This window comes from Crocuta crocuta, unplaced genomic scaffold, assembly GCF_008692635.1.
Source record: "Crocuta crocuta isolate KB4526 unplaced genomic scaffold, BGI_CrCroc_1.0 scaffold728, whole genome shotgun sequence".
NCBI classification, from domain to species: domain Eukaryota; kingdom Metazoa; phylum Chordata; class Mammalia; order Carnivora; family Hyaenidae; genus Crocuta; species Crocuta crocuta.
Window position 1 is genome coordinate 172,035 of NW_027528815.1, and position 27,132 is coordinate 199,166.

The following is a 27,132-nucleotide window of genomic DNA, read 5'->3' on the forward strand; positions in this document are numbered from 1 at the left end:
TTCCCGGGGTCTGAGACTCATCTGACACCTGCATCCCGGGCTACGCCTCATACTTGCTGTGCGGACCAATGGTGCAGCAGCCAGAACCAGTGGGAAAGTCGCTTTCTCCTGCCATTCCCCTTCTGTGGCCTCCCTTAAGGAAGCTCAGCAAAGTGCTCAGTATAAATTAAAAATGCTTCGGAATCCCTGCCTATTACAGAGGAACAAACATTGGAGGGAGAATTGGAATGGAGATGCAATGTGCTGATAACTGCCCGAAAGATGACCTCACAATGCTTGATGTAATAATAATGATACGAGTGGCTGGAATTTTTCGAGTGCTTCAATGTGTCTGGCACTGGGAACGTCTTACATATTATCTCATTTAATTCGCCAAACAACCCCATGATGTAAGTTCCTCTCATTATCTGTATTTTGCACTGAAGGCCCAGAGAAGTTGAACAGCTTAACCAAAGACATGTAGCTAGAACCTAGAGAGGCTGGATTCAAGCCCAGGTGCTCTTAGCCAACTTGCTCTGCAGAGAAATCGTACTTAGCATCGTCTTGTGGGCCCCGTGTAGCATTTGCTTTTCATTGCTGTGATGGCCAGTTGTTATGTGTCGACTTGACAGAGTCACGAGGTGGCCAGATATTTGGTGCAATTTGACTCTGGGTGTGTCAGTGAGGGTGTTGCTAGATGGGATTCACATTTGAGTAAAGCAGATGGCCCTCCCTTGTGTGGGGAGGCCTCAGCTAACCAATGGATGACCTGAGTAGAACAAAGAAGGCCGAGTTAGAGGGAACTCTTCCAGCCCGACTGCGTGAGCTGAAGCATCTGTCTTTTGGGGCCTTCAGACTCAGACAGAAATCCCAGCTCTTCCTGGGGCTCGAGCCTACAGGCTTGCAGTGGAATTACACCATTAGCTCTCTTGGGTCTCCCATTTGCCAACTGCAGATGTTGGGACTAGTCAGTCTCCATTACTACATAAGCCAATTCCTTGTAAAAAATGAAAATAAGTCCAGTTGGTTCTGTTTCAATAGAGAACCCCTACTGATAAGAGTTGACACCTCAGGATCCTTTCTCCTCCCCGTCTTCCTAATGAAAATGAATTTGCCCCGGCATCCACCCTTCTCCTCTTGCCTGGGAGGAGGCACCCCCTTCCCCATCCTGGGTAGGTCCTGACTGGTCCAAGCCAATCATGGTGCTCCCCTCCCCTCTGTCAGTGATTGATTTTGATGTGAGCATGTGACCCAGTTCTGACCAATGAGATATAAGGGAAGTCAGCACGGTGCCTTCTGGGAAAGACGCACTTGCTCTTAAAGAGAGACCCTCAGTGCAGTCCTCCCATCTGGGGTGTTGGCATTTTACGCGCTGCCGGTGTCTGGCCGCCGGAAGGATAGGCCAACACAGCGAGGTGAGTAGAGCCAGGAGACCCACAGAGAAGTGGGATCAGAGCTCCTCGACTCTGGCTTTCTTACTTTGCAAAGTTAATTTCCTCAACGCGAGCTCATTGACTTAGGGTTTTCTCTTACCGGAAGTTGAAAACATCTTCCTGATACAATTATTATAGATAATATATTTATCTGTTTCCATGAACATGAATAGCAAAAAAAAAAAAAAAAGTGTAACTTGCTTTTTAGGCTCCGAAAAACAGACATCTTTATATGTTAACAAATATAGATCTATATCATTAATTTTCAGATATACAAAAGGATTTCACAAATATGGATCATTCAGAGCTTTTACTATCCTCTATTATTGCATATTCAAAATTTTTCATGTTTATTTACTTAGAGAGAGAGAGGGAGAGCGAGCGCATGAACGGAAGAGGGGCAGTCAGAGAGAATCGCAAGCAGGATCCGTAATGTCGGCACAGAGCCCGATGCTGGGCTCGAACCCACAAGCCATGAGATGAAATAGAGAGTGGGACCCTTAACCGTCTGAGCCACCCAGCTGCCCTTATTATTGCATATTTAGCTTGGTTCAGGTTTTGCTATCATAAACGATATTGTAAATGGAGAGCACCCTTAATTATTTTCTTAGGATCTAATCTCAAAGGTTTGTGCCAGGTTTAACATTGTAACAGATCAAGTATGGAGTAAATAGTGTTGTAGCAAAGCATTTTGGGGGGCTAGGTACGTACCAGGTCATTGGATGAGATGATCTCATCCTGATATATTTCTAAAATTGGGGCCAAAAAAAATCTCATTTCCTCCTTATAATAACTGCTAATCTCCACTTTGATCTGCTTGAATTCATTTTAACAAGACTGGATTTTTTTTTCCCCTGATTTTTTTCCCAGGCAAGTTTCATTCATTCATTCCTTTGTTCAAGTCTTTATTGAGAGCACACTATATGCCCACCATTGGGGATATGATGTAGATAAGTCATATTGCAACCAAACTAATACAAATTCACTCCTTGGTGAGTCACAGATAGAAACTACACCGGATAGAATTGTCCCACAAAGAATACTTTATTGGCAGCAAATAAGTAGATCACAGCGAATAACTTCTGAAGCTGTGATTCCACAAGCAATGGTGAATGGGTTCCTTTTATTTAGGGTCAGGATGAACATTTAGAAAGGGGAGAATTGTTATCATATGGAGAGGTGGCCATAAGTTTGCATGTGCACCTTAAGGATACATGACTTTACATACATGACATGTTATGTGAATGAGGCTTGTGCTCCTCTGTGGATGGAAATTTTAATATTATAATGAGGTAATGGTAACTGTCGACCACTCTGTGGGTCACCCCATCATCCGTCTTTGTGGGCATGAGTTGGTGGTTAAGCCGAAACTGATCTGAGTGGTCTTGACTGCCAGATCTCTTCATCCAGGCGGTCATTGTTGCTTAGGGGGTAGTTCCAGTTTCCATCAGTGGATGCTGTGCCCTTTGGATCTTTTGCCTGAGCTAAGAGATAAACTAGAAAGAAGAACTTAAGGGAAATTGTGGGATAATGGATCAATGAGTACAAGCAGTTGAGTAAAGTTAGGTCTTGGGGTCTAGCTGGTGACCATATGACATTATTTTTCTCATGGAACTCGTATCTGAGCCGGAGGGAGACAGACAATAAGCAAGTGATGAAATCCATAAAATAACAGATTGTCACCAATGCTGTGAAGCATGTGAACTGAATGGCATGACATTGGGGAGGGGCCTTGTGGTGAGGACTCCAAGGAGATGAGAAGGAGCCAGTCAGGCTTGTGGAAGAGTGTTTAAGGAGTGACAGCACAGCTGAGACATGAATGGAGAGGGCAGTAGCCAGGCCAGAAGTGTTGGAAAATCATTCAGGCACATGGGAAAGCAGGTGCAAAGGCCCTGGGGTGAGATTGAACATACCTAGGCAAAGAAGAGAAAGGATGCAGTGGAAGCTGAAACCCACTGAGTGCTCAAGGCTCCTGCAGTCCGTTACTCCCCAGAGGAAACCAGGAGAGTCTTGATTTCTCTCTTATCCTTTCAGCCCACACCATCTGTCTAGCAGCAAGCTTTTAAAAAAATTTATGGTGATTACATTCACCATTTGAACCATTTTAAAGTGGACAATTCAGTGGATTTAGTACATTCACAATGCTGTGAAACAATTACCTTTATCTAGTTCCAGAACACTTCTTTGACTTCAAAAAGAAACTGTGTTCACGAAGCAGTCATTCCCCATTTTCCTGACCCTGCAGCCCCAGGCACCCGCTAATCTGATTTCTGTCCCTACTAAGAGTTTGGCTTTTCTTGACATTTCGTGTAAATGGACTGATACAACATGAAGCCTTTATGTCTTGCTTCTTTCACATACAATTATACTTTTCTCTTTTAATAAAAATCTTCTCTTAATAAAAATTTTTAAGTTTATTTCTTTATTTTGAGAGATAGAGTATGAGCAGGGTAGAGGCAGAGAGAGGGAGAGAGAGAATCCCAAGCAGGCTCTGTGCCTGCCCAATCCCATGAACTGTGAGATCATGACCTGAGCCAAAACCAAGAGTCAGACACTTAACCGACTGAGCCACCCAGGTGCCTTTACAGTTATATTTTTGAGATGCATCCATGTCGTAGCAGGGTCACTACTTCCTTTTTATGGCTTAATAATATTCCATTGCATGGATAGACCACATTTTGTTTTTCCGTTCATCAGTTGATGGACATTTGGATTGTTTCCACCTTTTGGCTGCCGTGAATAGTGCTACTATGAACATTTGTGTGCAAGTTCTTGTGGTGGGCAAATATATTTTATTTCACTTGGGCATATACCTAGAAGTGTAGTTGCTGAGTGCTAAAGACTGCATGTTCATGTTTCACCAAATTCCTATGTTGAAACCTAATCCCTATATATTGGGAGATGTTTTGGAGGTGTTGTTTGGAAGTGGTGCCTTTGGGAGGCTGTTAGGTCAGGAGAATGTTGCCCTTATGAAAGAAACCCCAGAGAGCTCTCTTTATTTCCCCTTCTACCACGTGAGGACACAATGAGAAGAATAGCCATCTATGAATCACCAGACCATGAATTTGCCAATGCCTTGATCTTGGACTTCCCAGGCTCCAGAACTGTGATAAATCATTTCTGTTATTTTTAAGCCACCCAGTCTGTGGTACTTTGTTTTAGCCACCTGAACAGACAGGTCACAGGTCGTATGTAATAATTCTACATATAACATTTTGAGGCGCCTCCAAATTATTTTCTGTAGCGACTGCACCATTGCATTTCTACCAGCAATGTATAAGGACTTCAATTTCTCCACAGCCTTGCCCAAACTTATTTTCCATTTTTAAAATGATAGTCATCCTAGTGGGTGTGAAGTGATATCTCACTGTGGTTTTGATTTGCATTTCCCTAATGACTAATGATATTGAGCATCTTTCCCCATGCTTGTGAGCCATTTGTAAAACTTCTTTGGAGAAGTTCTGTTCAAGTCTTTGCTCATTTTTAAGTTGGACTGTCTTTTTGTTGGTGAGTTGTGCAAATTCTGTACACATTCTGGATATTAGACTCTCGTTACACATACGATTTGCAAATATTTCTCTGACTCTGTGGGTTGCCTTTTTCTTGATAGTGGACTATCGAGATAGTGCCCAAAAGTTTTGGAATTTTATGAAGTCCTATCTGTCTATTTTTTCTTTTGTTGCTTGTGGTTTTGGCGCCATATCTATGAACCCATCTCCAAACCCAAGGTCATGAGTATTTGGCCCTATATTTTCTTCTAAGTGTTTTATAGTTACAGATTTTATATTTAGGTCTCTAATCCATTTTAAGTTGATTTTTCTTTGTGGTATGAGATAGGGCCCAACTGTATTCACCTGTGAACATCCAGATGTCCCAGCACCACTTGCTGAAGAGACTAGTGTTTCCCCATTGAATGGTCCTGGCAGCTTCTTAAAAACCAATTGATCAGGGAGGACGCCTGGGTGGCTTAGTCAGTTGAGCGTCCGACTTTCGCTTAGGTCATGATCTCACGGTTCGTGGGTTCGAGCCCCGCGTCGGGCTCTGTGCTGACTGCCAGCTTAGAGCCTGGAGCCTGTTTCAGTCTGTGACTCCCTCTCTCTCTGACCCTCCCCTGCTCACGCTGTCTCTCTCTCTCTCTCCTAGAAATAAATTTTTAAAAAAACATTAAAAAAAACCCCAATTGATCATAGATGTATGTGTTTATTTCTGCACTCTCAATTTTATTCAGTTGATCTATATAGCTGTTCTTATTCGTACTATCATTTTTATTACTGTAAGGAAGCATGATGAATCTTCTAATTTTGTTCTTCTTTTTCAAGATGGTTTTGGCCATTTGGGGAATCTTTATATTCCTTATGAATTTTAGGACCAGTTTTTCCTTTTCTGCAAAAATAGTTTTTGAGATTGTTATAAGGATTTCATTTCTCATCTGCAGAATGGGAGAAGTGTTACTTCTGTTTATCTGTCTTCAACTGTACCTCAGAGGAGGAGCAGCCAAGGGCATCGTGTTTATGGAGACTCTGGGTGTAAATGCCTTGGAAGTAATTGGCTCATTCATTTACCAAAGAAGTGGTAAAACTGTTCTATTGAGGTGTTAAAGCAGATCTCAATCAAGATTCTTGGGACAGAAAAAATGCTCACACTGAGTCACTTAAGTCAATGGAAGATATGGGGGGATCTGATAGAAAAAAAAGAGTGGGGTGCCTGCCTGGGTGGCTTAGTCAGTTAGGCGTCTGACTCTTGATTTCAGGCCAGGTCATGATCTCACATTTGTGAGCTCGAGCCCTGCATTGGACTCTGCAATAAACTTAAAAAAGAAAAAAAGAAAGAAAAAGAAAAGAAAAGAAGAAAAGTGCAAGTCAGGCATCATCCTGCAATCTCTGAGCTGTTGATTTTGTCTCTAGCTCCATGTACCTTTTTTCTCTTTGCCAATGGGCCTCTCTCCCTTGACTAGTGTATGGGAAGGAGACTTACTTTTAATTGTGACCTCTTTTCAGTAGTGTGACTTTTTTTTTAAATTTAAGTTTATTTATTTTGAGAGAGAGAGAGAGAGAGCATGAGTGGGGGGTGGGCAGAGAGAGAGACGGAGAGAGAATTCCAATCAGGCTCCATGTTGACACAGTGCAGAGCCCAACATGGGGCTTGAACCCACAAACTGTGAGATCAGGACTTGAGCCAAAATCAAGAGTCAAACACTTCACTGACTGAGCCACCCAGGTACCCCTCAGTAGTGTGACTTTTATTTTTTTATTTTTTATTTATAATTTTTTTAAAACATTTATTTATTTTTGAGTGACAGAGCAAGAGTAGGGGAGGGGCAGAGAGAGAGGGAGACACAGAATGTGAAGCAGGCTCCAGGCTCCAAGCTGTCAGCACAGAGCCTGACGTGGGGCTTGAACCCACAAGCCGCAAGATCATGACCTGAGCTGAGGTCGGACGCTTAACTGACTGAGCCACCCAGGCTCCCCAGTAGTGTGCTTCTTAAATACTATGAACATATGTTAATATGTTTCACAAAACATAAAATAATAATGATAATGATAGAGATTATGGGTGTGGTCTCAGATGGAGTTGAAAGTACTGGCCTATTTTGGGGATCCTGTCTCCTTGTGAAACAACAATTTCTCTAGGGAGCCCTGGACTGTTGCTTTGGAAAGTGGTTTTAGGAACCAAGATCTGGGGGCCGGGTGTGGTTTTGCTACTGGGGTGTCGTTGCCTCCAGATCATGTCAGGTGACAGAGGCAGGAAATGTGTGTATGTTCACCTGTGTGTCTTTATTAAGCCAAACACAAGTTGGCACTGATATCTCTGTTCCATCACCACGTGGGTCGTTCCAGACTCCTTCCTTTGCTCCAACCCCAGCCGTGAAGAACCCGGCTCCACCCTTCTGCCTTACCTTCACTTAATACAAGTGGATACTTCCTCCACCCTTGATGTACAGAGCAAAGACACCCTTTGTGAATTATGTGAAGGAGCAGTAGCAAGACTGTTCATAAAACATGTAGAAGACAGACATGTCATGGGAGGAAAATGGGGGCGGGGAGAGGAACCGGAGGCAGCGGTGGAGCATCCATCTGCTCCCAGTCTGCAGGGAAACGTGCCCACGGCCTCCCTCTTCTGTTCCAGTAGAATCACCAGGATCTGACAGCCTCAGACCAGCCAAAGTTGAGGCAGAACCAGAGGGAAGGCAGTGCGAGTGGAATGCTGTGTCTCTGCATGGTTGGTATACACGGTGGGAAGAGTGGATCCGTAGGACCGCACCCAGGGACTGTTCCCAGGGCTAGGCTGGACTTCGGAGCATCTCCCCTGACACTCGACCAAGGACCCGGTGAGTTACATGGACTTGAACCTGAGGGAACAGATGTGGAGGGTGCGGAGGAAAGAAACCTTTTCTATATAAGGTCAAGCAAGGCAGAGGTTAGGGAGACTCATGCCTCGCTTGCAATGATGTGAGGATAGGGAGGTCTCCAGTGACAACCAGGAAATGACACCCCGACTGGGCTGCCACAGGAGTGGGGCTTGGGGCGGGATAGGCCAGGGTGACAGTACAGACCTGTTGCCCTCCTGGCTCCCCGGTGGAATTCTCACTGCAAAAGGCCCACTTCCGCCTGGCTTCTTCTGCCTCCTCCTCCTCCTCACGCTCCCTCACGGGTCTTGGGCCTCTAGTTTCCTGGTAGAATGCAGACATCAGAGATCAGCCTGTGCTAGGAATCCAGACAAAGCAGAAACAAGGCCCGGGGTGCGGGAAGCTGGCTGCCAGCTACCTTGGCAAGCCAGCTGCTCTTTCAAGGTCAGCTTCGGCTTCCTAGCAGAATTCCCTGGGTCACAGATCTGGAACCAGAGGGAAGGGAGCTGGTTGATGGACAGTTCTGTGTCCAGCCAAGCCCCGGGCAGTTGATGAGGGGCCCTGGGCGGCAGGGATGCCCTTCACTGTGCCCACTGCGGATGTGGGGCTGCTAGGCTATCGGCAAGGGTGGGCATGAGTCTAAGCTCAACCTTGCTTTGGGCGACCCTGGGGCCTCCACTCTGCAATAACAGGGCTCTTCCCCTGGTGAGCCCCTGGGATTCTGACTTGAAGTAGTGCCTTCTAACCTCAGGTTATTCTTTTTTTTTTTTAAGTTTTTATTTATTTTTGAGAAGGGGGGCAGGGCAGAGAGAAAGAAAGAGGGAGAGAAAATTCCAAGCAGTCTCCACACTGTCAGCACAGAGCCCAATGTGGGCCTTGAACTCATGGATCACAAGATCGTGGCCTGAGCCAAAGTCGGACGCTCAACCAACTGAGCCACCCAGGTGCCCCTAAAAAAGGGTTTGGTTTTGTTTTGTTTTGTTTTTATAGTTTATTTATTTTGAGAGAAGATAGAGAACAAGCAGGGGAGGGGCAGAGAGAGAGGGAGACAGAATCCCAACCAGGCCGGGTGCTGTCAGCAGATGCAGGGGTCCAACTCACAAACAGAGATCGTGACCTGAGTCGCAGCCAAGAGTCGGACGCTTAACCGACTGAGCCACACAGGTGCCCCTCAGTTATTCTTAATAAATACTGGGTCCCGTGGTTATCATGGGGGTGCTCCGGTGAGGGGGGGCCCTAGTGTTCAGACCCAAGTCTCCCCCAGAGCCATGGGGAGTGCTCAGGACCCTCCTCTTCTGTGCTATAAGGCTGAGTGCTCCAAAGGTACAGCTCACACCTGGGGCAGATCTACAAAACAGACAAAACAGCCTCCTCTCCAGGGGACCCACATCAGTGACATCTGGGTGTATCTCCTCTATGGCTTATTCATAGGGGAGAGCCCCCATCTCCCCACCATTATCCCATCAAGGAAAGGGAGTCCTTAAGAATTCTGTGTGTGTCTCTCTCTCACTCTCTCTGCCCCTCCCCCACTCATACTCTGTCTCTATCCTTCAAAAATAAACATTTAAAATAAAAAAAAAAGAATTCTAGAGCTGGAGGGGTTCTCTCAACAACTGAACTGGAAAGGCTAAGAACATTTTGGGGAAGACAGTTTCCTGAAAAGATGTCGGTGTGAGTTTTGGAGGCTTAAAGTGGTGACCCTATGAAATCAGGAACACAAACAGTGAAGGAATTAAACTCAGTGAGAGGTTGTTTCTGGGAAGATGGGCTTCTGCTTGCATGTATGGGTGGTGCTATACATGAGTGTTGTTTTTTAAATTTTTTAAACTTTTATTTAGTTTTGAGGGAGAGAGAGAGAAAAACTGAGTTCGAGAAGGGGAGGGGCAGAGAGAGAGGGAGATAGAATCTGAAGCAGGCTCCAGGCTCTGAGCTGTCAGCACAGAGCCCGAAGTGGGGTTCGAAATCATGGACTATGAGATCATGACTTGAGCCAAAGTTGGTCTTAACCCATTGAGCCACCCAGTTGCCCCATGCAGCATCCTTTAAAAAAAAAAATGTTTATTTTTGAGAGAGAGAAAGCAGGGGAGGGGCAGAGAGAGAGAGACAGAGACAGAGACAGAGAATCCCAAGCAGGCTCTGTGCTGTCAGCTCAGAGCCCAATGCGGGGCTCACACCCTTGAGCTGGAAGATCATGACCTGAGCCAAAGTCGGACGCTTAACCGACTGAGCCACCCAGGCGCCCCGATCCAGTGACATCCTTAAAATGGCCTGGAAATGGTAACTATAACCAAGGAATTTCCATAAACACGCAGATGCTCTTCTCGGAAAAAGTGGACTGACTCTTTGCTCCTCTCACTGATGGTGTTCACGAAGATGCAATGTTTGCTTCCTCTTCTGGAACATTCCCTGTGTGCCTGTGCCCGTGCTGCCTGCTTTCCACGGCTTCTCCCACTCACCCCTCACCACCCAGGGAGGCGGTCTGCTGGAATCTCAGCTCTTGGCTGCAGACAGGGACAGGGGAGAGCACTGGTTTGTTCTGGACTCTTTTGGCAGAGGAGGACGGGGGAGGGCTATGGGCAGGGTTGTGAGAGAGGGCTGGGGGTGGGGAAAGGGGAAGGGACAGCATAGTGACCATCCCTGCGGAGATCAGCATAGCCAGAAACCCAAGGAAGGACCTGGTGTCAGAGGGATGCAGGCCCAGCTGCTGCTGAGGGCCTGGAGCCCTGGGGACGCCCAGCTGTGCCTTGCACAGAGCCCTCTCCTGCCCAGGGGGGCCCGAGCGCAGGGGACTTGGGGGCGCTGGAGGCAGTGCCCTTAGCTTGACGCAGTGCAGATGGAGCAGAACAGGGAAGATGGCCTCTGAGCCCACGGACCCGGAGACCCAGCACCCGGGGAGGCCAGGAGGGAGGTCGGGAGGGAGAAGGCCGCTCCTGCACTGGCCCTGAGTCCTGGATCCTGTTAAGGGGACCTTGTCTGCCCACACACACACACCCCCCGCCCCATGCTGAGGCTGCCAGCTCATGCAGTCGCTTTCCTGGCTTCTGTGCCAGCCTCTGTCCTGGCCTCTAGAACTTTCTCTTCCAAATGTCCTTGTGACACTCACTTTTCCTTCCCTTCCACTAGATGCTGCTCCACAGCCGCCTACAACACCCCCATTTCTGATTCCGAGCTCCTAGTGTAGACGAGGCACAGAGGTGATCTGGGGAGGCTCCCCCCTCCCATTCCCCAGAGGGCAAGTGGAGATCCTAGGGTTTACCTGGGCTCCTTGACATTATGGGGACAATATTAACTCCAAGAGCTAAAGCTGGACAGGCACTCAGCATGTCATGCTCTTTTCACCCATCAGCTTCTTAACTGCCCCCAGGCTAGTTCCTGCTCTACATTCCAGGAAACTGATCCTCAGAGAGGTGATGCGACCTGCCCAGGGTCACACAGCATGTTAAGTGGACAAGCTGTGATTTGAACTGAGGCTTCCAGGTTCCAAATGCCAGAGGCATTAACCACTCTCCTGTCCCATTGCCTAAGGCAGTGGCTAATGAACGAGAGCCTTCTGAGTGCTGTACAGCCGCCAAAGCTTGGAGAACGGAGATAAATAAGACGGACTCACTCAGTGGATAGTCTGTCCTGTGTCCCCTCTCCTGGGAACCCAGCCCCCACATGTCCCCAGCACCTAGCACAGAGCTTGGCACTGACTGAGGCCTCAGTTAGTACGGGACCAATGAACAGGTATTGGTCATACAAGCACTTAAGTCTGCAGACGTTTTGTGGTCCATCCCAGGGAAAGTGCAGGACAGAGGATGTGCTGGGACCTCACGGTTGTCCCATCCAGGCATTTGTCTGGGTCCTCACCTTTGGGTCTGTCGGCTCAGCCCCACTGGGCCATCCCAAAGCTCCCCTCCCGTCCTGGAGGGCTGCTCTCTGTAAAACAGTGGTTTAGGATGACTTTTCCAGGGGTACACACTTCTTCATTTTCCCCAGTGTTTCTCGATTTCTTGGGAGCCTTAAACCGTATAGAATAGGGTGAGTCCTATAGATGCTTTCCCCCTGAAAAGCACGTGCAAGCCTATAGTTTACATCCAGTTTCAGGGGCTTCCTAGAACCCAAGTTAAGAATCTATGTTGTAGAGGATTCTTGAAGACCACAGACATCCAAAACCAACAGAATCACATCTCAAAGGGGACCATTGATTCAATCAGCAAATTCTTATCCAATTCCCACCTGCGCGGTGCATCATGGTGGGTGCTGGGGACCGCAGGGGACAGCTGCAGTGTCTGGCGGGGTCAGGAGGTGGCTCCTGGGAAGCAGGAACTCAGCAGCCTCTGGGCTCCCAGTCTACACCTACAGAGTGGGCTCTGGTGCCTTCCATAGACTCTCATGTCCCCAAGGTGCCTGTTACTTTTCTTCCTCTTGGTCCCTCTCATTAGAGTCCTTGGGAACAGGCTTATCTCAGATGAGGGTGGATGATTCTAAATCTTCCCTGATGTGTAGGCACTTTCTTTAGTGCTTCTGCTCCAGAGTATATCCCACAGGTGTACAAGTTCAGCTGCCATCTTAGCGTTACAAGTTCAAAGCCACCCTCGTCCTAACTTCCTCAACAAAATGTCAGAATCCTCTTCCTTTCCTTTTTGTTGCTAATAATAATAATGACAACAGCCAAGAATAACAAAAGATTTAGCCATTCATCAGGCATGTATGTGTTGCGCACTTTGGGGACACCGGGACTATGGGGTGAACAAGATGGTGTCTATGGCTGAGGAGTAGGGGTGGGGGCAGGACGAGTTGATGCCTGGCCACAAGTGCCAGTCTGCATCTCACAGGGTCTGAAACTGCCACAGTTTTGCAGACCACTTTAAGGAAGAAATTAAGGGGCGCCGAGGTGGCTCAGTCGGTTAAGTGTCCGACTTTGGCTCAGGTCATGATCTCACGGTTCGTGGGTTTGAGCCCCGTGTCGGGCTCTGTGCTGACTGCCAGCTCAGAGCCTGGAGGCTGCTTCGGATTCTGTGCCTCTCTCTCTCTCTCTGACCCTCCCCTGCTCACACTGTCTCTCTCTCTCAGAAATAAATAAAACATTAAAAAATTTTTTAATTAAAGAAAAAGTTAAAGCTATGAAAACAAATTTCAGTTCAAAAGTGGCAAACTGCAGTGTTAAGAAAACTTCGAAATATTGGCGCTATTACAAAACCCAGAAAATGATGTTTTCATGTATTGCCTGCCATCCATATAACACTTTCTTTTAAATTTACTTATTTTGATGTCATGGTCTTTGATCGGTTCTCCAAAGGACAATGCTTTTTCTAATATGTTCTACAGAACAATTAAACTAGGATTGCAGTCTTTCCTCTAACACAGTAGATAGAAACTTGTTCTTTCTAAGTTTAGAAAACAGTGTCACTGTTGGGATGCCTGGGTGGCTAGGTCAGTTAAGCATTCGTCTCCTGATTTCAGCTCAGGTCATGATCTCAGGGTTCGTGAGTTCGAGCCCCATATTGGGCTCTGCACTGACCCTACGAAGACTGCTTGGGATTCTCTCTCTCTCTCTTTCTCTCTCTCTCTCTCTGCCCCTCCCCTTCTCATGCTCTGTCTCTCTCAAAATAAACTTTAAAAAACAAACGTCAGTGTCACATATTATCATTTGTAACACCATCTAAATTTTTGAGATTGTCAAATTTGGAAGGATTTCCTGAACTTCTGTCATTATGTGATAATGTCCATAATCTGGGCATTTTGAGTGTTCTTTGTGAACTGATTAACTTTTAATACTCTTTAAGGAAATCACAGTAACTAATTTGTCACCAATGTAAATTTGTAAGGAGTTTTCTATTATCTTGATTTCATGTGAAACCATTCAGAACTTTTTCTATTCCTTCAGTAGGTTAAGATTTACTCCACATCCTCAACTTGATTATCAAATAATCCAAGAGCCTAATCTTTTATTCTATTTGAAATTTATCTCTTTCTCTTTGTGAATGACCACTTTTGATATGAACACCTTTTTGTTATAATTCTCATTGTTTGGTGCATATATAAGTATATATGCTGCACTATTGAGTTTATCCCAGTAGGAATGGATTACCAGCATAATTCTGTTGGTTCAGTGTGAACCTAAATGTCCTAATCGAGCGTTCTAGCTTGTTCATTAAGGGAAATGTTCAATCTTGAGTATTTGGGGCCTGAAAACTGCGGCACAAAGGTAATGGATAGGAAATGTTTTCCCTTGGTGATTAAGGACACACACACACACACACACACACACACACACACAAAACGTATCCATTTTCTCCATCATTTCCTAAAAGGGAAGCCATCTTAATACATAGAATAAGAAGGGCATAACTTTAGAAAAAAATAACCATAGCCCTTTCCAGGCAGGGACAGTTGGTAACTTCTGTCAATGGTTTATGGTTTTGAGTCTTGTTTCCGTTGCCTCCTACCTGTGTGACCTTGGGTAAGCAACCTGGCCTCTCTGTGCCTCACTGCCTCCTCTAGGTCCTTGGGAAGATTAAGCCATCTAACCCGCCANCGTAGTTATCTTTGCTGTCATTTACGGGGCGGCGGCGCCACCCAGTGGTCCTTCATTCGGGCTTCAGACAGGCCGCTTCTGCTTGGCAAAACTGAGTGGGAACCAGGAGCATCCGCCAAGGCTGAGGCACAAGCAGGGAGAAAGGCCATGAATGTTCATGGAATCCAGAATGAAGCTGGACCCTCCTCTTACACTTTATGCAGATGTTAATTCAGGGGCGCCTGGGTGGGTGGCTCAGTCGATTAAACATCCGACTCTTAATTTCCCCTCAGTTTATCACCCCACACACTGCGGAGCCTGCTTAGGATTCCCTCCCTCTCCCTCTCCCTCTCTGCTCCTCCTCCACTTGCAGCCCCTCCCAAAATAAACAAATAAACTTAAAAAAGGATTAAGTTGGTACTTTTTGTGTTATGTATATTTTGGCACAATTTAAAAATTGAAAGCGTCAGTACCACAAAAAAACACAAAGTTAAAATTAAGACACAGACTTAAAAAAAAACCTTTGGAACTCATATGCAAATAAGCCCACAGACTATACAAATAACATTTCTCTACAAATAAGAAATGGTTAAAGACCAAGAAAGTGATAGAAGACTCAAACACAAACGGCTATTAAATATATGCAAATATATACAATCTCACTAATAATTTGAGAAAATGAAGTTAGAAAGAAAAATTATGTCTCAATCACTAAATTGACTAATTATGATTGATCGTATTATCTGCAATTAAGGCTGTGGGTAAATAGGAGCTCTCATATACTGATGGTGATACCATAAATCAGTGACTTCTTTTTGGAACACCAATCTTTCATTTTTACCAAAATATTAAATATCCATACCTTTTCCTTTGTAGTCTAAGATCAATCATTAAAGAAAAAAATCTAGCTTATGTAATAACCGATGACTATACAGGTATGTCCCATTCGATATTATTGATAATAGTAAATAATCGATACCAATGTGAATGCTGATCCTCAGTGGATAAAGTATAATAAACCATCCTATGGAATAATGGGACAACTATATATAAAAATGATCCTATTTTTTGGTGGAAAATCCAGCCATGAGGCAACACATAAAACCACGTTGCATTATGTAAATATGTGGTATGTTCATTTACAACTGGGATTACCAGTTTGCACATCCTCACTTATTAGTATCTTTTTTTAAATTTTTTAAATGTTTTATTTATTTTTGAGAGAGAGAGCAAGGCAGCGTGAGCAGGGGAGGGCCAGAGAGGGAGGGAGACACAGAATCCAAAGCAGGCTCCATGCTCTGAGCTGTCAGCCCAGAGCCTGACATGGGGCTCGAACCCACGAACCATGAGATCATGACTTGAGCCGAAGTCGGATGCTTAACCGACTGAGCCACCCAGGGGCCCCTATAACTACTTGTTAAGTGTTAGAAGAACCCCGAGCAAAATACAGATGAATTTGATTATATAAATAGAAAACTTTGCATGGCATAACATCCAATAAACAAAGTAAAAAAGATAAAGTACAAAATGGGAAAAATGTGTATCTTATATCATGAAATTATAAGTAATAAAAAAGTTCCTAAATATAGGGAAGAAAAGACTACTAACAATTCCACCAGAATGTGCTAGGAACATGAAGAAACAGTTCAGAGAAAAACAACACAAATGGCTCTTACCATCACTCAAAAAAGAGAAATTCAAACAAAAAACAAACTGAGATACTACTTTAAAAAATTGGAAAGCTTCATAATAGACTATGTTCATGTGGTTGTGCAGAAGCAGAGTCTCTCAGACATTATCGCTCAGGAAGCATCGATCAGCCCCAAATGGAGGGGATTTGGGGACTCCCTAGCAAAACTGCATAGGCATTAACCCTTTGATTCAATCTTCTCAAAAATCTATCCTGGGGGCACCTGGGTGGCTCCAGTTGATAAGCATCTGACTCTTGATCTCGGCTCAGATTACAGTATCATGGCTCGTGAGTTTGAGCCCCACATTAGGCTCTGCACTGACAGTATGGAGACTGCTCGGAATTCTCTCTCCCTCTCTCTCCGCACCTTCCCCACTCATGCTCTCTCTCTCTCTCTCTCTTTCAAAATAAATAAATTTTAAAAATGTATCCCCAAAACCGACTGCCAGAAATATGAAAAGATTTATATACATGATCATTTGTTGCAGTGTTGGGAAATCTAAAACATACTTCTAAACTCAAATGTCTACAAAAATCACAATAAAATTAGATGAAGCTTGATAATAAGTAACAAGGAAACTTCTACAAATTAAAAGCTGTGAGATATACCAAAAGCATTACCGCAAGGCAAATTTACATCATTAATTATTTATATTAGAAAAGCCAACTTCTGGGGCACCTGGGTGGATCAGTCAGTCAGCTCAGGTCATGTTCTCATGGTTCATGAGTTCGAGCCTCGCATAGGGGTCTGTGCTGACAGTTCAAGGTCTGGAACCCGCTTCAGATTCTGTGTCTCCCTCTCTGTGTGCCCCTCCTCAGCTCATGATTTGTCTGTCTGTCTGTCTCTCTCAAAAATAAATAAACATTTAAAAAAAAAATCCAACTTCAGTTAGAAACCATCATGAGCACTCCATGAAGGGGTGCACACAGATTGAGTCTTTCCACATATGCTAGCTTTTTTTAATCATAAAGCAAGGTTAACATAAATGCAAAGCAGGTTCAGGATTCCAAACTCAATGACATTTCACTGGCACTTAGCTTCATGCACAGCACCCAACACACAACACAAAGCACAAGACAAAGTCACACAACAAACAAGATACAACAAGGGGTAAGAAGCTGGCAAACCAGAGGTGCCTGGGTGGCTCAGTCGGTTAAGTGCTTGGGTTATGATCTCGTGGTCTGTGAGTTCAAGCCCCACATCAGGCTCTATGCTGACAGCTCAGAGCCTGGAACCTGCTTCAGATTCTATGTCTCCTTCTCTCTCTCTGACCCTCCCCAGCTCATGCTCTGTCTCTTTCTCAAAAATAATAAACACTAAAAAAAAAAAAAAAGAAAAGGAAGAAGTTGACGAACCAACGCCAAATCAGTCTGTGACAGTGTGGTGGTGAGGAGGACTCAGTCTGGCCTGGGTCAGCTCTGGGCATTTCCTGCTTCTTCTGTTCAAGCAGTGGAGGGCCTCTGTTATATTCAGAGCTCCGTCAGGCAAAGACTTTGGCCCCATTTGCCTCATTTTCAAATGCCATCAGACATGGAAGGGTCAGTCTCTGGGGAGTCTGACCCTTGGCTGCAAAAGTCCTCCTGTTTTAAAAGAGTTGAATCAGTCTCGAGCCTTTGGAGGCCTCTTCTGGTTCCAGTGGTTATCGGATCTCCGCAGCCCAGGCCTTCTTGGCTTTGCTGGTTATTGGTTCTGAGTACCGGTAGCCTGCGCTGGTTTCCGTGATGTCTGGTCTTACCTGCGGTACCCTTGGATACCCTTGGCGGGAGTGACTCCATCTTGCTCTCTACGGAAACAATGACAGAATAAACTTCAATAACAGCAATGGATGGGTAACCTGAATGAGAACAGAATGTAATGAAAGGGAAAATAGGGACAAGAAGAAATAAAGCTAAAAGCCAACTTTTAGAAAGTTTAGAAAGAAAAAGATTTCTTAAAAGATTAAGCCTTTAGTGAGATTTGTCGAGGAAAAAAGAGATCACAAAAAATTATATCAAGAATTAAAAAGAAGACATCATTATAGGTACAGCAGAGATAGAAAAGACAACAAATGGATCTTATGAACAAATTTATGCCAATACATTTGAAAAATGTGTACCAAATGTACAAAGTCTTAGAAAAACATAAATTTCCAAAATGGATTCCTTTTTTAAAATAATGTGTATTTTTGAAAGACAGAGAGAGGGAGACAGGGCACAAGTGAGGGAGGGGCAGAGAGAGAGAGAGAGAGGGAGACATAGAATCTGAAGCAGGCTCCAGGCTTAGAGCTGTCAGCACAGAGCCCGACACAGGGCTCGAACTCACAGACTGTGAGTTCATGACCTGAGCTGAAGTCAGAGACTTAACCGACTGTTCCACCCAGGCACCCCCAAAACTGATTCTCAGAGAAATGCAAACTTTAAATCATTTTATACCTATTGAATAAATGTAATCATAGTTTGAAAGCTTTTTTCTGTCTCTGTTTCTGTCTCTCTGTCTCTCTCTCATACACACACACACACACACACATCAGTCCCTATTGGTATTATTGGCTAAATACCAAAATTTCAATGGAGATGTCACTCCAATCTTATTGTAATATTTCCATGAAATGGTGAAAAGGGCTACTTTTCAATCCATTCTATGAGAACACTGTGATCTTAATGCCAAAATCAGACAAAAACTAAGTAGAAGAAAGAACTATAGGCCAGTCTTGCTGTGGCTCACTGATAGAAAAAACCAACAGGAGGGGTGCCTGGGTGGCTCAGTCAGTTAAGTGTCCAGCTTCAGCTCAGGTCATCATCTCATGGTTCGTGGGTTCGAGCCCCGCATCAGGCTCTGTGCTGACAGCTAGCTCAGAGCCTGGAGCCAGTTTCAGATTCTGTGTCTCCCTTTCTCTCCGACCCTCCTCCTCCTCTCTCTCTCAAACATTTAAAAAATTTTAGCAGATTTTGTCAGAAGCTGAATTTAGTGACATGTGATGGGCATGGAGGAGGGCACTTGTTGGGATGACCACTGGGTGTTGTATGGAAACCAACTTGACAATAAAGTATAAAAGAAAAAAAAAAGACACAAACCCAAGCCAAGCACACGGAGTCCCTACATGAATACCAAATGTGAGCCAGATGTTATTTTCTTCAGGACCATCATCAGCTTCTTCCTGTCTTTTCTGTATCTATATTGATTTATTCCTCTGAACTGTTCTGCACAGAGCCTATATGGGCGATACAGCTATCCAGAGACCACAGGCAAGTACATGAGTGATGGGCAAATGTTTAAGGTTCTATAATGTGACCTCTTAAAAAGTCATTCTGAAATTTGATGATCAGTGCTAGTGAGGTCATATGCATGATAAAAACCCTGTCCACACTATTCCTCCCCCACCAAAGAAGATGTCCTATCCTGCAGTCTCACCCCTCTCCTTATGAAAACTTTCCATTTTGTACAACTCCTTGGAACATCTCTATACTTGCTAGGTGGGAAGCTGCCGGATTTGTGGACTGCTTAATATAGTGAATTAGATCTTCAAATTTCCTTCATTGAATTTTGTTTTGTTTTTATTTTTTTAATTGAAGTATAGTCGACATATAATGTTGTATTCGTTTCAGGTATATGGCATAATGATTCAGCAATTCCGTACATCACACAGTGCTCACCATGAATTCTGATTTTGAACATCGTCAATCAAGATGCCTACAGATTCAAGGTCTGTGGTCACATGAGCTTATGGAGAGGAGGATCTCAGGCTACTTTTCATAGTGTTCATGTACAGTGCAGCTGGTTTGAGATGAAGGACACCTCCCAGGACACACACTTTCTCCCAGCATGAGACAGAATCAGAGTAGGAGGCAGTGGGTGAAAGTCATTGCCAGTGAGAAGGGGTGGCCTTGACAAATACAATTTGGTCATGTTTCATGAGCCATGGTGTAGCTTCTGGAGCCATGTCATGAAAGTGCTGCCATATGAGAACTCTCTCAGAGAGCTAAGCCTTTTCCTTTAGTTCCGTGGGGGGAAAGATACAAGGTCCAGAACATTCGGCTCTACAGCGGGGGCAGGTGTTCATGTTGCTCTACTACCACTCCTAGAGGCAGAGACTTGATCTGCTTGCATCCTTGCAGAAATACTCTCCACTCTTAGCATACGTCATTTTATAGAGTTTTGTTGCACACATCTTTCTAGAGTGACATTCCAATACCACTCAAGACCTAAGAGTTTCTTTACACCTCAATATAATGTGAGGCCCTTTATGCCAAGAGCATGCAGGCCTAAGGGGTTGCATCCATCCCTGGAATCAGGAAATATTCTAATCCAGAATCCATCTTACCTGCACAGAATTCTCTCAGAAATGCCAGGCTGGCAGTGTCTGGGTGGCTCCGTCAGTTAAGCATCCGACTTCAGCTCAGGTCATGATCTCATGGTTTGTGAGTTCGAGCTCCGCATCAGGCTCTGTGATGACAGTTTGGAGAGCTCTCTCGCTCTCTCTCTCTCTTGCTCTCTCTCTCTCAAAATAAATAAACTTAAAAAAAAAAAAGAAACTTGAGCCTGGTGTGTGTGTGTGGGGGGGGTTAGTTGCCAACACATCCATAGCATTTAAATCAGAGCAGGTATTTTCNGAAACTTGAGCCTGGTGTGTGTGTGTGTGGGGGGGTTAGTTGCCAACACATCCATAGCATTTAAATCAGAGCAGGTATTTTCCACTGTCCTCTTGGAATACAAAACTCTTTTTTATGTTTTATTTATTTTTGAGAGAGTGCTAGTGGGAAAGGGGCAGAGAGAGCTCTTTAGAGGGTCTGAAGCGGGCTCCTCCCTGACAGCAGTGAGCCCGACGTGGAGTTCAAACTCACAAATTGTGAGATGATGACCTGAGCTGAAGTCGGACACTCAACTGGCTGAACCACCCACGTGCTCCCAGAACTCTTTAATATTTACTGCATAGGTGGGCTCAGGCAATGCAAAGAGCTCCCATTTATTATGGGCAGTTCAGCTGGGCAGAGTATGGGCTTGCCAGTGTTCATCTAAGAGCTGGCGGTTACAAGTTCCCCATTTATGAATCACGTGCATTTTATTTACACTTTTAGGTACATGTGATGAGACCGGTACATATCACTCCTACCTCCTTTCCTCCTTGGAGTTTTACTGTAACTTTTACTGTAACTTTTAACACAACATGGACATAAGCCCAAGTTTCACTTTTGGCCTCTTATTATCTTCTTCAATATATTACATTGCAAAAGGTGAAATCAAATATTCACTTATATCAACGGGTTTTAAAATGGAGCTGGAGACCAGTAAGGAGATGGGCCTTATGCACATCCTTATTAGTAGGAGAACCATGAATGTCTGAACTGGGCCAAACTGCAAATATTTCAGGGACTCAGCCCAAACACCTGCAACTTGCTATAGTAAGAGACCCCGCTTAGTGATAGCTTTAGAAACCAATTATGTTCACCAAGTTTAGTTTCCTGCCACCAACACCAATCTTGGTAATCAGAATTATTTGTAAATGATGTATACAAGGGTTCTCTTTTGTCTTTAAAAACCTTTTACTTTTATTCCCTGGATGGGGGTGGGGAGGGTAGAGATACTATTTTTTTAATTAGTTAATTTATTTATTTTTTCTTACAAATAGTTTATTGTCAAGTTGGTTTCCATATAACACCCAGTGCTCATCCCCACAAGTGCCCTCCTCCATGCCCATCTCCCCCCTCCCCCCCACATCCATCAGTCCTCAGTTTGTTTCTCAGCATTCAAGAGTCTCTCATGGTTTGCCTCTCTCCCTTTCCCCCACCATTTCCCCCCTTCTTCTCCCCCTTGGTCCTCCGTTAAGTTCCTCCCAATCCTCCTATACGTGCAAACATGTGATATTTGTCCTTCTCTGCCTGACTTATTTCGCTCAGCATAACACCCTCAAGGTCCATCCATGTTGCTACACATGGCCAGATTTCATTGTTTCTCATTGCCATGTAGTATTCCATGGTATAGATAAACCACATCTTCTTGATCCATTCGTCCGTTGATGGACACTTAGGCTCTTTCCATGTTTTAGCTATTGTTGAGAGTGCTGCTATGAACATTGGGGTACATGTGCTCCTATGCATCAGCATTTCTGTATCCCTTGGGTAAATTCCTAGCAGTGCTATTGCTGGGTCATAGGGGAGTTCTATTGTTAGTTTCCTGAGGAACCTCCACACTGTTTTCCAGAGGGGCTGCACCAGTTTACATTCCCACCAACAGTGTAGGAGGGTGCCCGTTTCTCCACATCCTCGCCAGCACCTAGAGTTCTTTGATTTGCTCATTTGAGCCACTCTGACTGGTGTGAGGTGGTATAGAGATACTATTTTGGTTGCTGCCCATATCTGTGTTTCCCAAACTGCAATTCTGAGACCCCAAATAAATAATTTTGTTTTTATTTCAGTTCTGCCTCTTCTCTCAGTTGACACAGTACATTGTGCGTTGCTAAGTAGTGATGTGCAAATGCTATCCTCACAGCTTCTAGGCCTCTTAAACTTTTCAGGTAACTTAATTTTGATACAATTTGAAACCTGTGGGGGTGGTGGGAGGGGGAATTCAAGCACAGCATTAAGCATCATGATATATCATCAATTGAATTCATCAGTTGTTGACTGAGATTCATCAACGGTTAACATTTGCTGCATTAACTTTATATTCTCTGTCTCTCCCCCTCTTTTTACAACAAATTGCACACACTTATTGTATACATCTTGATGAATTTGCTCATATGCACTCACTTGTGATACCATCACTATAACCAAGATACTAAACATATTCATCACCTCCAGAAATGGACTTGTGTTCTCTCATGGTTATTTATTTATTTGGGTAGGAAGATGTAGAATGAGATCTATCCTAGAAGCAGAGGAATGAGAACAAGGTGGGGGAGGGAAATGTGAATCAAGTGGAGAGGAAGTAATTGATGTGATTTTATGCACGATGGTGTAGACTACCATCCCTTTTACCCAGGTTTCTCCATTAATTTGCAGAGTCCTGCTAATTATTCCTCCTCTCATCTTTCCCTCTCTGTAATCATTTCTTCATTGTCTTTTCAAAGATACTCGACGCCTTCTTTTTGTCTTAATTAGGCTGCTTGGTGGTTTACCTGCTATCTTGATTTCTTAAAGAACCACCTCTTTATTTACTCTACATATTTTTTTCACCTTCCATTTTTATCAGCCTCTTCCATTGGTTGGCTTTCATTTGATTTAGTTTGCTGTGTGATTGTGTTTTCTTATTACAGGTATAAATAAGTACATACAAGAATGTGTGTGTGTAGATCCAGTATATTTACAAAATGTATATCCAAATTGCATTTAGTTATCTACTGCTTTTACCTGTGTATCCCCAGTTTTCCACCTTCTCCCCCACTGCCCTCCACTCCTTTCTCCTTTTTTTTCCCCTTCTTTTTTTTCCCCCCAGAAAGAACACTGGCAGATTCCTACATGTCTTCAGGAAGGTAATGATAATCAGATCAACTCTGTGGCATTTGGGGTTGTTTATAAGAGTTTTAAGTCAGTCGGATTTCCCATTTGACTAATCATTAAATGTAATCGTTCATGCATCCATCTATTCTTTTTTTTTTAATGTTTTATTTATTTCTAGGAGAGAGAGAGAGACAGCGTGAGCAGGGGAGGGTCAGAGAGAGAGGGAGTCACAGACTGAAACAGGCTCCAGGCTCCGAGCTGGCAGTCAGCACAGAGCCCGACGCGGGGCTCGAACCCACGAACCGCGAGATCATGACCTAAGTGAAAGTCAGACGCTTAATCGACTAAGCCACCCAGGCGCCCCTATTCTATCTTGACATATGAATTGAGTGCCTAGTCTTGGTCAGGTACTCTTATCTCTATTGGAGAAAGAACAGATCCTTCCCTTGAGGCCCTTCTATTCTACTGGTGAGAGATCAATCATAAGTAGTGATGTAGACTCTATGGTGCTTAGGAACAAATTCAGTACATGACCTGTAACACCAGTGGGCAGAATATGGTATAACTTTTCTGAAAGGTATGGAAGACTCATTGGAAAGAGTCCCAAGTGCCATGAAAATGTAGAGCCTTACTGAAAGATGCATTTCAGGTGTGCTTAATACTAAGAACCTGCTATCCCCAAGGACTGGGCTGGACTCAGGTCAGGACACCAAGTCCATAAGTGATGTCTGGGAACTTCATCCAATTCAGTATTCCAGAGTTTTCTCCTCTTCTTCTCCCTATACCCTCTCTCAGGTTACCCTCCACGAGATGAACCAGTATCTGAAATCAGAACACACAATAGACATGGCCCATACCCAGAAGGCACCTGAGCCAGTTTCTAGGGCACTCTTATACAGCAACCTGGACACCCCCAAACATCTTCCTTGGAATCACTTATGAGCACAAGGATTTTCCAGGAAAATCTTAGTGAAGATTCTGCAACTCAGAAGAACTAAATCGATGTCTGAATTCAATCCAACCTCAAAGTGACTGGACAACAGCATTTATTATATTCTGGAACTTAATGCAAGGACTCTAAAACTCATTTGAAAGAACAGCCAGGGATTTTCAAGTGCTTAGTCAATTTAGGCTTTTCCAGTCTTTAGACTACTTTCAAGACACAACAAACAAAACATCATGTTACTGGTACACCAGACAAAGCAGAACTGAGTTTGGAATTAGAGCCAAAGGAGCACACAGGTTTCTACAGAATTACGATGGGACTTTAAAGCAGTGGGCAAGGTTAGGATTATTCTAGAAATGGTGTCAGATAACTCTCTCTTGATTAAAACAACTGTCCACTAGAAACTAATATAATGCTGTTATGGTAACTGGACTTAAAATCAAAAATTTTTTAAATGAAATGGGTACCTAGTGTGTGCATCAAGGATTTATTTTTTTTTAATGTTTTATTTATTTCTAGGCGAGAGAGAGAGAGACAGCGTGAGCAGGGGAGGGTCAGAGAGAGAGGGAGTCACAGATTGAAATAGACTCCAGGCTCTGAGCTGGCAGTCAGCACAGAGCCCGACGCGGGGCTCGAACCCACGAACCGCGAGATCATGACCTAAGCGAAAGTCAGACGCTTAACCGACTAAGCCACCCAGGCGCCCCGTGCATCAAGGATTTAAATGCAAGACAATGCAATTATAAAAATAAAAGAATTAATGATTTGAAAAAAATTTTAAGTGGCAAAGTCAAAGAATGAGAGAAACTTGAAAGCAATAGACAAAAAATCTGATTCAAAAATAAAATTTAAAAAAATTACTCCCCAATACTTAAAGGCTTAAAAATCACTGCAAACCCCCTTGTAGGGATCTAGGCCAAGGAGATGATGATGGAGGGGCCTAGATTTGAATCCAAGGATAGTCACAGTGGTTACAATTTAGTTTTATTGGGAGCAGTAGGGAATTGGTTAAAATATTAAGAGGTAAGAGCGTACGTTCTGGAGCTCCAAGTGCACCTCGTTTGGTTAAGTCACCTGGCAGGTTAATCGGGGGATGGTTGGTGGGTGAGGTAAGGTGGGGCTAGACAGCAGGCAGAACCATCCACGCCCATCCCACTGAGACTCAGAGCACCTTTGAAACGGCCAGGTGCACATTAAGGTCGGCCTCATTTGGGCCAGAATGGAGGCGGTGCCGGAAGGGGCTGGGTCGGCAGGGTTGAAATAGAAATGAGGGTGGGTGCTGGCCGGTATCAGCCTTGCCGACTGTGGGAGCGACCCGAAAGACGGCCAGGCTAGTCCTTCCACTCGGTGACCGCCGCGAGGAACAGGGTCCCGGGAAAGGCTAACCCTTTCGGAGAGGAGCTTTGACCCTCTGACCCCGCAGACTTCAGCGCTCAGGTGCTGCGGAGCCGGAGGAGAGAAACCCCAGGCTACCGGACATGAAAGAAGGCAGCTAACACCCCACAGATCAGCCTAACTCTCGAGGAGGAAGGAAAGGTGAATTGTGTGAGCGCAGGCGGAGTGGGAGGGGCGTTCGGGTGGTGGTAGCCCTGGGCATGTGTGCCTGTGTGTGTTGTGTGTGTGTGTGTGTGTGTGTGGTGCCATGGGGAAACCCCGTAGGTGTGAACTCCGTGCGCACCTGACTCCCACAAGTAAGCAGGGCGACCCACAGTGACCTGTCACTTTGTGTGGGAGAAAAGAATCCTAATCCTTTTCTGCAAATTTCTGAGAACATCTTTTACCAGGATCCCTTTTACCATGGACCCTTCTCCGACAACTTAGCAGTTACCGGTCTTTTGGGTGTGATTGGAAAGCGCGTGTAGATAGTAACCGCATGTCTTCGTCCAAGTCCTCGTTGGTAGAAGGTTACCGGGCAACTACGTAGAGAAATCTAACATCGCCGTGCCCTCTTCCAGGGTCTGTCCCCTTCAGGGGCCTCCCCTCCAGGATAGCACNGCCGCCGCCGGGAGCCGCCGCAGTGAGCCCAGCCCTGTTCCGTCTCCTTTGTGCAAAAGATGCTTTATCTTCCTCTACTGCTTCCCTACCTGTTTTCGCACATGCAAATGCACTTACTTTCAACCCGAGTGGATGGAAAGGTTTCTAGAGATCTTGGCCCTAGCCAATGACCCCTCTTTGAAAGTGACTTCAAAACAGGCAACTAACACCCCGCAGACGTCTATGAGCTCCTGATTCGCCCCCCACCCCCAGACGTGTCTGGCTTGCTTCTTTTGAAGAAGCCCCCTTCTGCCAGTTGCTCAGATTAAAGCCTTTAGATCTGCCCTAGACTCCTCTCTTTACCCCAAACCCTTCCCTCATACCAACAACCAGGAAACGCGGTCATCTCCCAGTTTTCAAAAAAGTATCCAGTATCTGACAATCCAGTCACCACCTCTGTTACTACCCTCTGGTCCGAGGCGCCAGCGTCCCTTCTGCACAGGGCAAGTGGTCTCCGAACTGATCTTTCCTTCTGCCTGTTTCCCAGCACAGAACCAGATAAATCTGCCCAGTGCCACATAAAGGTTTCCATTTGCTCCGACAGAGGCCCATTCTTTAAGATGGGCTCCCTCCTGGGACACACCAGTGGCTCAGTTGGTTAAGCCTCCAATTTCAGCTCCAGTCATGATTTCACGGTTTGTAGGTTTGAGCCCCAAGTCCACTCTGGATCCTCTGTCTGCCTCTCTCTCTGCCCCTCCCCTGCTTGTGTTCTCTGTCTCTCTCTTTCTTTGTCTCTCTGTCTCTCTCTTTCTTCTCTGTCTCTCTCTCTTTCTTCTCTGTCTCTCTCTC

The 27,132-nt window shown here is 44.8% G+C and overlaps 1 long non-coding RNA gene across 3 annotated transcripts; it reads left to right on the forward strand.

The window, feature by feature from the left end:
• Window positions 1-339: 339 nt before the first annotated feature.
• Window positions 340-24,736, forward strand: LOC144224790 (uncharacterized). 3 transcript variants are annotated; one of them, XR_013333139.1, is made up of 4 exons: window positions 340-389; window positions 7,542-7,740; window positions 19,533-19,630; window positions 24,159-24,736. It is a non-coding gene; the product is annotated as an uncharacterized LOC144224790 (long non-coding RNA). The 3 variants fall into 3 exon arrangements; XR_013333138.1 differs by lacking the exon at window positions 24,159-24,736 and adding an exon at window positions 22,340-22,386; XR_013333140.1 differs by lacking the exon at window positions 24,159-24,736 and adding an exon at window positions 20,257-20,411.
• The last annotated feature ends 2,396 nt before the right edge of the window (window positions 24,737-27,132 follow it).